Source organism: Heteronotia binoei, chromosome 21 (genome assembly GCF_032191835.1).
Source record: "Heteronotia binoei isolate CCM8104 ecotype False Entrance Well chromosome 21, APGP_CSIRO_Hbin_v1, whole genome shotgun sequence".
NCBI lineage: Eukaryota > Metazoa > Chordata > Lepidosauria > Squamata > Gekkonidae > Heteronotia > Heteronotia binoei.
Genome location: NC_083243.1, coordinates 167,003,731 through 167,016,600, shown reverse-complemented (window position 1 = coordinate 167,016,600; position 12,870 = coordinate 167,003,731). Strand labels below are relative to the sequence as shown.

The 12,870-nt window shown below is 45.5% G+C and overlaps 1 protein-coding gene across 1 annotated transcript in view; it reads left to right on the top strand.

Moving 5' to 3' along the window:
* Positions 1 to 882: 882 nt before the first annotated feature.
* Positions 883 to 12,870, top strand: part of DAGLA (diacylglycerol lipase alpha) — a 121,475-nt gene continuing 109,487 nt past the window's right edge. Inside the window, exons 1-2 of the mRNA XM_060262230.1 lie at positions 883 to 1,078; positions 11,154 to 11,276. The gene's annotated coding sequence lies outside the window, so the exon portion shown is untranslated. The remainder of the gene's footprint in view (positions 1,079 to 11,153; positions 11,277 to 12,870) is intronic.

The following is a 12,870-nucleotide window of genomic DNA, read 5'->3' as shown; positions in this document are numbered from 1 at the left end:
GAAGGAATAGATTTACATTGGCAAAAGAAGGTAAACATTGGTTTCACTATAAATTGACAAAAGCATGTGTTGGCATGAGTGTCCTTTTTTAAGGACATATAAAAATACTGAGCATCTGCAAGAGATGATTTACATCCTTGGTTGGTTGGTAACTATTTTAACAGAACAGCCAAGTCTTTCCCTTTCCTCCTGTGACTTGTCAGTGAGCTTGGGATAATGGAAGCACTAATGGTAGAAGTTGACATGACATGTGAGTTGAGAATGCAACCCACAAGCTTTTGGGCTATTGCAAAGAACTTTGAGGAAACACTTTGAGCATGTCTAGGCTGGAGCAACAAGTCTCTTATGTCCTGCTTTGGGATCTTGCCTGTACTGTTCCTAATATGAAATGAGAATGATGTCTTGCTTCATGCAGAAAGCATCATTTATCAGGGTAGAAGCACTGCACAAAGAAAACACGACAGATAACCAAAAGCCCTCTTTTAAAGTTCTACTTATGTGTCTCATGGCTTACTTTAGATAGTAGCTGCCACATTTTGCCTCAGCTGAAGTTTCTGGATTGTCTTCCAGAGCAGCCTGATGTAGAACAATAGACTCAGGTGTTGCAATAGACTAGCCTCATGATTACTGTGGCATGGATCATCATAAGAAACTAAACTGTACCATATGTTAAGTTGAAAAAAGCAGCTTTAAAAATCACATCCGCTTGTTTTCATACAAAAGGGCCAGATCCAGACTCTTAACTGAATCAGATGAAGATAAACTAACCTCATCAAGAAGGGACAGCAAAATATCATGCAGCCTATCAACTTTGCCAATCAACACCAATCAGCATCTTATGTGGAATTAATTAATGACATTTCTTTTGTCAATCTAGAACTGGGAAAGCAATATGTGGTTGAGCTGGAATTTGCAACTGGACCTCAGCTTCTTTACATCAAATTGAACATCCCACCCTGGGACAAGGAATTCCTAAGATGGTATCGCTAAGGAATCAGAGTCTCACAGAGTTTAACAAATTGGATGCTTGAGCCGCACATTAATGGAAGACTTCCAGTCCAGTAGAGAAATCATTGAGGTCAGTCCCTTTGTCCAAAAAACTTAAACGTGAATGTGAATTTTTCCATTTTGCAATTATTTGTGTTTTGTGATTTCTGCTTTGTTTCAGATTTCTGTAATTCCAGTCCTATTACATTGTTTATTAGATGCCTCATCCTATTAATTCCATTGGTTTGAATTGTATAATCCTCCTTGAGGACTATATTGTAAATTGTAAATAATTATTATAATTATAAATAACTGTATAATCCTCCTTGGGTCTCAGTCTATAAATAATTGTCCAGAGCTGTCACCCTCCAGGGATGCTTTTAGTTGGGCAAGTGTCCCAGGATAGAGCCTCAGAATAGAGCAAGAAGAGGGAGTTTCTCTTCACCCAATTTTCACACTCTGCTCTGCCAGTTATCTGTTTCCCACCTGCCACAGAATGGGTCTGAGTCTTTTTGCTGGCTGCTGGGCATGTCTTTTAACTGCTTCCTCAAGGGAAGGCCAGTCCTGGGCTCAGCCAGTCCTGTTTCTCCAACTTCCCAAGTCTTGGGAAGTGACAAGCCCCTGGGCCAGTGAATACTTGCCTTGGATTGGTGAGCTCACTGGCTGTTCTCCATGAACTTCTTTAAAGAGCTGGCTGCACAACCTGAGCTCCTCTTGGATGGTCAGTGCCGCCTGTTCTCCCTGCCCATTTATCAGAATTCCTTTGGGAGTGCCATGATAATCTCTAGTAGGAACTCTGTTGCTGAGCATGCCGTGGAGAACCATTTGGGTACTTTCAAGCTGGCTGATTCATGAGTAGACTCCATCAAGGCCATACCTGACAAACCACTTCCTCAGCCTTGGGGTTTTCTGCCAGTATATCTTTGGTGGAGCTTGCACTCCCCTAGGGTAAGTATGAGAGTGGTAGTATTGACCCCAGACTGAGGCTGCAGTCAGATGAGTAGTTTGCATCAATATAGTAGCATTACCTGTGGATTTAAAGAGCACTATCAGATGACCACGTCTGCCTTCTCTGCCCTAATCATCAACACCCCACCTTGCCCCACTATTGAAGCGGAGTAATCAGACACCAGGGAAAATCTGGCATTTTCAGATGGCAGCGCTTCCACTCTGCTTTTCCAGACATCTGAACTCCCCTGGTCACAAACTGAATCCAGATGGGACATTTGTACCATCAGATCTGTTTCTGCCACTTTGTTTTTTTTAGTTGCTGCTGATAAGTTCATAAGCACATATGTGCATGCACCTGCCTGCATTTTTTTTTAAAAAAACAACCAAACAGCATGCTTCATTGTTGAGGCGCTACAGTAACATGGATGCCTGACCATCTGCCAAGCACATAGGGAAACTGCCTCAGAGTGTGCTATCTGGTCGGACCTTCCTGCAACAATTTAAACTGCTGCTGTTAGAGATGCACCAGTGTGACCACAGCCTGACTGGCTGATGGGTGTGGTCTAGGGAATCATTGTTTTCTGGATTTGCTATGATGATCTGTGATACTGAGTCCAACCATTCTGTGGCGGTGAAGCAGGCAGGGAGGTATGTTGGTGAGGAAAGTGTCAGTTTATGCATATAACTGATGAGACATGAGAGGGCTTACCAGTTGTCCAATATACTATCCATCCCAAGATGCAGATAAATAGACTCCCCCCAATTCATCCTTGATATTGATCAATGTTGGTTCTTTTTAGAGTAAGATCTTATTGCTTCATGATTTAGTGAAGGGTAAAGTGGCTGCCCCGGTATGTGTAGCTGAGACCTGGAGTTCAGGGGGAATTGATTAGGCAGAAAGACCTTGGTGACACTAGTCTGGTCACATTAGAGTCAGCCTACTTGGTGACACCTGCAGCTGGCTGAGTAGGTTGTTTATCATTATTCTCCTGTCCTGTTTTCCTATCCCCCACAGATCCCGATGCAGCCCTTATGTGGGGTGGTTTGGGGAGGCTGAAGGAAAGTTATTCTCATCTCCTGCAAATTGATTCCCCCCTTCCTCCGCTATGTCTGTGAAGCTGTCCACAAGTAGACGCCCCATTCCAATCCACTTTCTGCGTGGAAAGTAGTAATCTGGAGATGCCAGAACGGTAACCCATTAGCCACTGTGTGTGTTTCTCACAGCCCAGGCTAGCCTGATTTTGTCAGATCTTGGAAGCTAAGCAGGGTTGATCCTGATGGATATTTTGAAGGGAGACCTCCAAGGAATACCAGGGTTATGACACGGAGGTAGGCAATGACAAACTACCTCTGAACGTCTCTTGCTTTGAAAACCCCATGAAGTTGCCATAAATCAGCTGTGACTTGAGAGCACTTTCCACCACCATGTTTCTCGCCAATGCCTCAGTGTTGGGAGGCATTTTATGTTGCAGGTCTTTTTCAGGCCTGAGTGGTCCACTTGCCTTAGTAGATTTTCTTTTGATGCTGAACATGCCTTCTTTTTTTGGTTTTTCTTAGAAGTTTCACTAATGGCCATGAGCATGCTCAGTAAGCTAATAAATTAACCACACAGCTTCATTTCATAGAGGCAGCCCTTCAGAATGTATTCTGTGAAATTTGTTCACAGTTTTTTTTTTAAAAAACCCTTTATTTTTGTGAGCAGCCATAAGCTACAAAACCCTCCCCAACATACTAAAGACATTTCCTAAAGATGAAATCATATCCTCCAAGGAAGAACAATCTGCAGATTGTGAAGATCCATCTTCTGAGACAGAAAGAGCCCCATTTATAGGCTTTAAAATAGCAGCCTGGCGACTGATGATGTTTTATACATATTCTAATTGCTGATTTCCGCTTGAATTGGGTATGGAAAATGCATACCATCTGTTGTACTTGTGAATACAAGTGAGAATTCTGTAACTATAGTCAGAGTAATACATTTTGGAGATTTCTGCAGGGAATGTGCCTCACATGCCATGCCTGTAAAATAGAGGGCAATGGTCACAGAATGAACAGAACTTTTCTAGCAAAAATGAGATCATATATATTAACATGTGGCTTGTAGGAGTTAAAGATACTATGAGACTGTGTTACAGAAATATGCATATTAGAAATGAGCACCTCAACAAGCTTTGGATGCAGGCATCCTTTTATTTCAAAGCTTTAGTTAAGTGCAGCCTTACTTGTCATTACCATCCCCTGTGCAAGCATCAGTCGTTTTCGACTCAGATGGGGGACAGCACTTAATTGCCTCAGGATGAAGGTAAGGAGACTCTTCTAGAAATAAGCTTCAAAAGCACTCCGATACCTGCTGTTGCTGAATGACACAACAGGGTAAATAGGAGGGAAGTATGTAGAAGTATTTTGAAATTTACATGGAAGTTTTGACTGAAATTAGTTGCTAGAATTGTTATGTGAATAGTGTGGCCATTCTTGTACATTGCTTAGAACATAGCCAGAAAATATGCACATTCCTGTGTGTATAACTGGAACTCTTAGAGCCAATTAAATTAAGGGTGTTGATTGACTTAACAGTAAGAGTAAAGGATTGGTCTGCTGATATTTATTTGAAAGCTGTTGTGGAACCCTCTCATTTTGTGTCTTTCGATCAAAATAATATAGCTGACCATTCCTGAGATTAGCAGGTGATCTGATCACCACAGAGTTGACAGAACTGTCAGCTCATAATGCCTTGAAATATGTAGCTTTCAGCCTACTATCTGATCTGTGGGTGGAAATAACAAATGCATCAGGAGAGTAGATCACTTGAAACCACAGATGTCCCTAGCATACTGTCACTTTCCAGCCTTGTGTAACTGTTGGCACCACAAGGTAGAATAGGTTTGGACACTTTGGAGTGGCTTTCTGTGTGCTGTTGTGTGGAGGAGTATAAAAAACACTATAAATTGTAAGGGTTAAGAGTACATCTCAGTTCCATACATTGGCCCTGAACCAGCTCCATGGATATGTGGCAGCTGAATCAGATAATTAGTGATTAGCACAGTCTGAATCCAGGCTTCTCCTATGCTCTCTCTTCCCAAACAGCCAGTCAGGACCATTGCCAATTTTCTAATCGGAGCCTTGTGTGCACATTACAACCCTTGGATCAGAGAAGGATTCACATATGGAGCACCTGTTAGATGCATTGTTGCTTAACATAGGGATGTGTATATTGAATCTCCCTTGCACCCACATCTGCATTCTAACTGAGACAATTGTAGCACTTCAAGCAACATGAAGAAATGGGATAGTCTATAACTTAACCTATGTCCTGTCCCAGATTCTCCCTGATCATCTTCCTGGTTGGTTTGCACCATCTTTTAAAAGAAATACTAGTATTCTTGCAAGGCTGGATCACAACCTTAGGCGCAAGGAATTGTGTCTTGATAGAGAGAGGGAGAAGACCCTGGACAATTGCCCCCAGCGCTGACTCAGCTAGTGGGCTCCCACATGGCTTTCTGCAGCCCACGTCCATTGGGCCAGCTATATGTTGGCCAGCTATACATCATGGCAGAGCCAGCAAACCTGACTGTCAGTTCCGATTAGATCTGCCCTGAATATTTAAAATTAGAGAGCTGGAGGCAAGCTGGGCATTTGAAGCAGTCTGTCAGCATCCCTTCCATTTGCTGCTCCTAGCTGACAGCATCCACCGTGATCCTGGTGAAGAGATGTCCTGTGCACAAGGCACCCAGCACAGTGGCTAAGTAACTGAGATCAGGCCTGTAGCTACGAGGGGGCATGTGGGGGCACAGCCCCCTGACTTCTGGAAGAGACCCCCTGACTCTGGGGCCATAACCAGCCCCAGGGGCCTCTGCCATGGCTCCAGGGCAGTAGAGAGGTTGCTTCTGGGGCAGGGGGCATAAGCAGTCCCAGCCTCTGGCCTAAGTTAGAGGCCCGCCGATCAACTGTTTCATGGGCCCTTTAACTTGAGGGGGCTGGGGGCCCCTTCTGCTGCAAGCCTACGCACCGTTTTAGTGGTAGGGAAGGGAGGGCTGTGGCAAGCTCATCGCTGCCCTCTCTTCCCCACCAGTAAAATAATGTGGGGGCTGGCAGCAGAAGCAGCCCCCAGCCCCACGCGAGTTAAGGGCCCGCGAAACAGCTGATCCTCGGGCCCTTTAACTGGAGCTGCTTCTGCTGACAGCCCGCATGTTATTTTAGTGTTGGGGAAGAGAGGGCAGTGGTGAGCTCACCGCAGCCCTCCCTTTCCTGCCACTAAAACAGCGTGCGGGCTGGCAGCAGTCACGGCAAGCGGAGGGAGGAGGGGCGACGAGCAGGGGGAGGAACGCAGCGAGCAGGGGGGAATGCAGCAGGGACGAGGAGAGCACAGCGGCTGGGGGGACGCCGGGGGGGGGGGGGGTCACCTGCCTAGGGCCTATTTGCCCTAGAGCCACTCATGGCAGCAGAAGCAACCCCCAGCCCCCCCGCTATTTAAAGGGCCCGTGGATCAGCTGTTTCCCAGGCCCTTAACTCGTGCGGAGGCCTGCTTCTGCTGCTGGCCCGCACATTATTTTAGTGGTGGGGAAGAGAGGGTGGTGGTGAGCTCACCATAGCCCTCTGTTCCCTGCCACTAAAACAGTGCGCAGGCTGACAGCAGTCACAGTGAGCGGGGGGAGGAGGGGTGGCAAGTGGGGGAGTGCCGCCACTGTGACAGGCAAGTAGAGCATGGGAGGTGGCGAGGGGAAAGTGAGCAGAGCACTGCAGTGGCAGGTAGGGGCGAGCGGACTGCGGCGACTGGGGGTCACCGGGGGGTCTCCTTCCTAGGGCCTATTCACCCTAGAGCCATTCCTGACAGCAAAAGCAGCCCCCCCCCTACTTAAAGGGCCCGTGGATCAACTCCTTTCACGGGCCGTTAACTCGCATGGGGGACCTGCTCCTGCTGCCAGCCCGTTCGTTATCTTACTGGTGGAGAAGAGAGGGCGGAGGTGAGCTCACTGCAGCCCTCCTTTCCCTGCCACTAAAACAGTGCGTGGGCCAGCAGCAGAAGCAGTCCCCAGCCCCTGCACGTTAAGGGGCTCATGAAACAGCTGATCCACGGGCCTTTAATTCACCTGGGGGCTGCTTCTGCCCCCACCTTGGAAGCAAGTTGGTTGGGGGGGAGGGGAGGGCAGTGGCAAGAGAGAGAGGCAGGCAGGAGGGAGCCCCTAGAGGGAAGGTAGTTTGGGGCACTGGACGAGGCATCCGAAAAATGTAAATACCCCTCCCTTCCCAAAAAATGTAAATACCCACCCACCTTCCAAATTCTGGCTATGGCTCTGACTGAGATGTGTGTGTCTGTGTGTAAGCTTAGGTGTGTAAGCTTGGGAGGGAAGAATTCTGCCTCATTGGCTAGCAAACAAAATCCAGCTGCTTCCCAGAGGTGAAATTTTCAGGCAGGATCGCAGTAGCAAGAATTGCTTTGACAGGGGGAAAGCGGCAACTCATCACAATGTGTTTGAAGAGGTGTGTGACGGTGCCTCCTTCCAGCTCTTTCCAGTTACATTGTTGAAATTCAGCAGCCAGCTGCACACTGGACAAAGTGGTACAGTTGATTCCACAGCATGCAAAAAGGAAGCTGTAGCGGCTGAATGCAGTTTCTATAAGTATAGGTAGGCGAGGAATCAATATAGGTCAGGCAGACTTACTTGTGTATGTGCCTGTGTTTATGTGCTCACACTCATACACTCACACACACACACACTAGAGCAGTCCAGTTTGACTTCCTGGGTGTTGGGGGGGGGGGGTGGAATCTCATTGGGCAAGTTTGGTTCTACCAGCTCAAAAGAAACCCAGATGGCAAGCATTAAAAAGAGAAAAAAAGGAGGGAAATCAGCAGCAGAGTAGGAAATTGAAATGGCCCTGGAAATAATTGCCCAAGCAGCCCCATACATCTTCTTGATAAGGCTGAAAGTATGGATTCCTAGCAGATTCAAGAGTTCAGTCTTGCAGGGTTCCTTATAGTTGAATAAGATGGCAATGCCCTGACCTGGGTAGTCCAGGCTAGCCTGATCTCATCAGATCTCAGAATCCAAGTATGGCCAGCTCTGGTCAGTTTGGAAGGGAGACCATTAAGGAATAGCAGAGTCACGACACAGAGGCAGGCAATGGTAAACCATCTCTGATAGTCTCTTGCCTTGAAAACCCCACTGAGTCTCCATAAGTCAGCTGTGATGGCAAAAAAAAATAAAATAAAAGATCAACCTGCCAGTTCTCCAGTTGGTCCTCTATTTTCAGAGTTTTCCTCTCTTTTTATTGCTGAATTTGCTTATAGCCACTCATTTGCAGTAGGTTCCTGTTGTAGTCTGAATAGGCTAATATTTGTTTAAAATGAACTAACACAGAGGAAAGTGACCCAATGATGTTTAATCAACGAACACCAGAAAGCCCTTCAGGCCTGCATATGTACATACATTGCATGCTGAGTGTGATGGTGGAGAGTACAGCATGTTTCTGGCTCTGATTGTTTTCTTCAGAGCCTATAAGATCCTGAATAGAGGGAACCCAATGACTCAGGTCAGCTGGGTTCCTTTGTACAAGATTGTTATCAATAACCTTTCTCTCCTCCTTTGTATGTTCATACACCCACACTATAAGCTGTCTTTAACACATTCTAGCATTTTCCTGCCACAATATTCTCTCTCCTCTTATGAATATACAAACACATAAATACCACCTGTTCTTTCTTCAATATACACCTATTCAACAGACATTTCACCTCACATAATAAAGGCCTTCTCAGGCACTCACATATACTCTCCCTATATGCTCCATTGTTCACTGAGCTTCTGTTTGTTGCAGGCAAACTGTATGTGGAAGCAAGTCATTTTGTGATTTTTCAATAAATTATTTTTGTTATTTTAATATAGGAAGTTTTTAAAGAGACTCCTGATGCACACCTAAGGAGAGTTATGGAGGGAAATAATCACTGACACATATTTCTGTTGTTTATTATCTAATCATTTAGATATTTATGCTTATTTATCCTCAGATGCCCCATGTCAGACTCTGGTGTTGGGCTGGAGTCCAGTTTCAAGAATACAAGGATAGCCATATTAACATAAGCAACTACCAACAATATAAACTTTGATTAAAGACACTTTGATTAAAAGCAGGATAAGTTGTAACTTTGTATTCTGCCTTGCAATGGCTTGCCTTTTTCCTCCAAGGTCGGGAACAAAGGGTGGTGATAGGGGAAGAATTGTCAGACTGAGTCAACTGAAGTTAAATCTGATGAAGACAGAGGTTCTCTATCTAAGTTGCGGTGGCCTGGGAAAGGAGATTCCCTTGCCAGCCTTTGACAGGGTGCCACTAATACTGGCCCCAAAGGTCAGGAGCCTGGGAGTGCTCCTGGATCCCTCCCTGACTATAGAGGCCTAGGTATCAGCCACTGCCAAGTCTGCCTTTTTCTATCTGCGGCGGGTATAGCAGCTGGCCCCTTTCTTGGAGCACCGCGACTTAGCAATGGTTATCCATGCTACGGTCACCTCAAGAATAGACTACTGCAATGCCCTCTACATGAGGCTACCTTTGACTCTGACTTGGAACTACAGCTAGTGCTGAATGCAGAGGCGCGGTTGATAATGGGGCTCCCTCGATGGGAGCGCATTCAACCGATGTTAAAAGAGCTGCACTGACTGCCTATTGTATACCGAATCCATTTCAAAGTGTTGGTACTGACCTTCAAAGCCCTATATGGCTCAGCACTTGTCTATCTAAGGGCTCCCATATACAGGCCTTTCCCCATATACACCCCAGAGAGCACTGCATTTGGGAGCCCAAAATCTGTTATCCATCCCCGGACCAAGGGAGGCCAGACTAAGCTCTGCACAGGCCAGGGCCTTCTCAGTGGCAGCACCGACGCTATGGAATGCTCTCCCAGAGGCCATAAGGTCCCTGTGGGACCTCTCCCAATTCCGCAGGGCCTGTAAAACCAAACTCTTTTGACAGGCCTGCAACAACTAATGGGGGATGAGGCTGCCACTGCTATGCCGTTGAGCAATACTATCTGCAGGACCACTAACAGACTAACAGAAGAACTGAGATATCTATATAAACCACCTGGGTTAACAAAATCTTTTTCATAGCACCAAATGTTTGGTTTTTTAAGTTGTCTATATATTCTTTTTATCTTTTTACAACTGTAATTTTAAAATGTTTTATTATGATTGCTGAGTCCACTTGTGGAGTGGGCAACATATAAATCCAAAGTAAGTAAATAAATAAAAACACTCATTACTAATTTTATATAAAATCAATATTTCTTTGTATTTTTACAATAAAGGCTTAATATTTCCACCAAAATTGTATTGCTTAAAGTTGAGGTTTTTTAACTCTTAAATCAAATCAATACAACACTCTTAAATTGGATCTCAAATACGGCCTACAGGAAATCTTTAAAGAAAAGAGCTAAAACAAAGCACTGAATAGACTCAGTTCATAACCCATAAGAACAATAACCGATTTCGCACACAGCTCACCTCAGAGTCACGTCCCTCTTCACTGCGCAGCGTCTGTTCGGATTTCCCACCATCTGCGCCGGAGGAGCAGGAAGAGCCATGGCTTCTAACTCGCAAACAGAAACTGGGTTTTAGCGATTTCCATTTGCGACACTGAAGCCACGGCTCTTCCTGCTCCTCCGGCGCAGATGGTGGGAAATCCGACCAGACGCTGCGCAGTGAAGAGGGACGTGACTCTGAGGTGAGCAGTGTGCGAAATCGGTTAATGTCTTTATGTGGTTCCTAGGTTTTTCCAGATTTTGAAAATCATCCAGTTCTTCATAAAATCTTCCAAATTTGAATTACTGAAGACTGCCAGAATATCAACAAAGCTTCCTTTCTCTTTTCTCTGGCCTCGTTCAGCTTCTCTCTTCAGCATGGCTCCACGACCTTTAGTAGGGCTCGCTCTGGGAGAAGAACCTCAGAAGTGGCGGGGCTTACAGCACTTTCTTCCCATTCTCTCTCCCTTCAGTAACCTCTTCCTGGTTGTGTTGCCCACTGTGGGCTGGTGGGTGAAGATGTGAAAAAGGGTGGAGAAGTCTGACCTCTACTTGATTTTTGTCAGAGTACCCCACTTGAATTAGTGAAAGTTCTGGCTTCTGGAGGGAGGGAGTTGTGGTGGTGGTGGTGATGATGATGATAACAACTGACACTGTCAGCAGACAGTTACTAAGCTGTTTTTCCCTCTCATGCTTGGGTTTTCAGTGGCTACAACAAGATTATGCTGATTCCTTCATCTCTCATGACGTCTATGCCCATGGACATACAGATTTTCCCAAGACACTTTCTTGGGTCAGAAGAATGTGCTTCTACTGGACTGCATGCTATGTAAGCATTTTTATTTCCATTGCTCTCCCTTTTTCTTTGTCACACAGGGAGCCCACTTTTCTTTTACAACACTTCGCAGAGGGGGTGGGGGGGTGGACACATGGATTTTATCCCTAGCACTGTGGAAACAGAAGCCTTTCCATGACTTTATCTGTAGTTGATGCTCTAATCTGGGGGCAAAGACATGTGCTTTTCTACTGTTTTAAATATTAGAGCAAATACTCATGATCATTTAATAGATAAATTAACCCTTGACATAATTTAACCACACTGTTATATTCATAACCAGAGTAGTTAAATCATGAAGCACGTTTCCCCATACCTTTAATTTAGGGTTGCCAAGTCCAATTCAAGAAATATCTGGGGACTTTGGGGGTGGAGCCAGGAAACATTGGGGGTGGAGCCAGGAACAAGGGTGTGACAAGCATAATTGAACAAGGGAGTTCTGGCCATCACATTTAAAGGGACAGCACACCTTTTTAAATGTCTTCCTTCCATAGGAAATAATGAAGGATAGGGGCACCTTGTTTTGGGGCTCATAGAATTGCACCCCCTGGTCCAATCATTTTGAAACTTGGGGGGTACTTTGGGGAGAGGCACTAGATACTATACTGAAGATTTGGTGCCTCTACCTCAAATAACAGCTCCCCCAGAGCCCCCGAAACCTCCAGATCAATTCCCCATTATACTCTATGAGAATCGATCTCCACATAGGGAATAATGAAGTGCTCAGCAGACGTTCCTCCCCTCCCCCCCCTGTTTTCTGGCGACTTTGAAGTGAGGGATTGGCCTCTCTACTCACGCGTTGCAGCCAACTTCTTCCAAGTAACACAGACACCCCATCCCAAGAGGAAGCCTTTCCAATCGGAGACTAGAGCCTCCAGAGGGGAAAAAATCACATGGTGGCTTTGGGGGCGGGGTTTCCCCCCCACCGGCCAGCTGACTGGGTGGGGGCAGGAAGGAGACTGGGAAAGTGGAAGAACCCCTGCTGGGACCTGGGGATTGGCAAGCCTACTTTAATTCAGGCATATAAATGAATTTGGATTGTAATCTGGTTGTGAGTACAGAACCAGGGGTGATGGTTTTTCAAGTTTAATTAATCTGAATTATTTGCTGTATTTCTACCCCATTTCTCCCCAAGTGGGGACCCAAAATGGCTTGCAACATTCTCCCCTTTTTCATTTTATCCTCACAGCAACCCTGTGAATGGGTTAGGCTGAGGTTGCATGTGTGGATGAAAAGCTATACTTCGTATGTAATGTGAAAGTATCCTTACTCCTTGTTTTCTTACAGGATTCATAATCATTGTTCCCTCTAAGCTGAGTTAGTGTGAACCAGCTCACAGTTTTTTAGCCTCTGGCTCACACATTTTTGTCTTAGCTCAGGAAGGATGGCCCCAGAGTAAATTAATTTATGCAGTTGCTCACAACTTTAATGCCAGTAGCTCACAAAGTAGAATTTTTGCTCACAAGACTCCACAGTTTAAAGGGGGTATTGTTCATAATTCTAGATTGCGGTAGACTCTAAATTTTAGTACATTCCTATGTTCCCAACTTTGTTGGATTCCTGACATAAGAAACATGATTTGACTCTT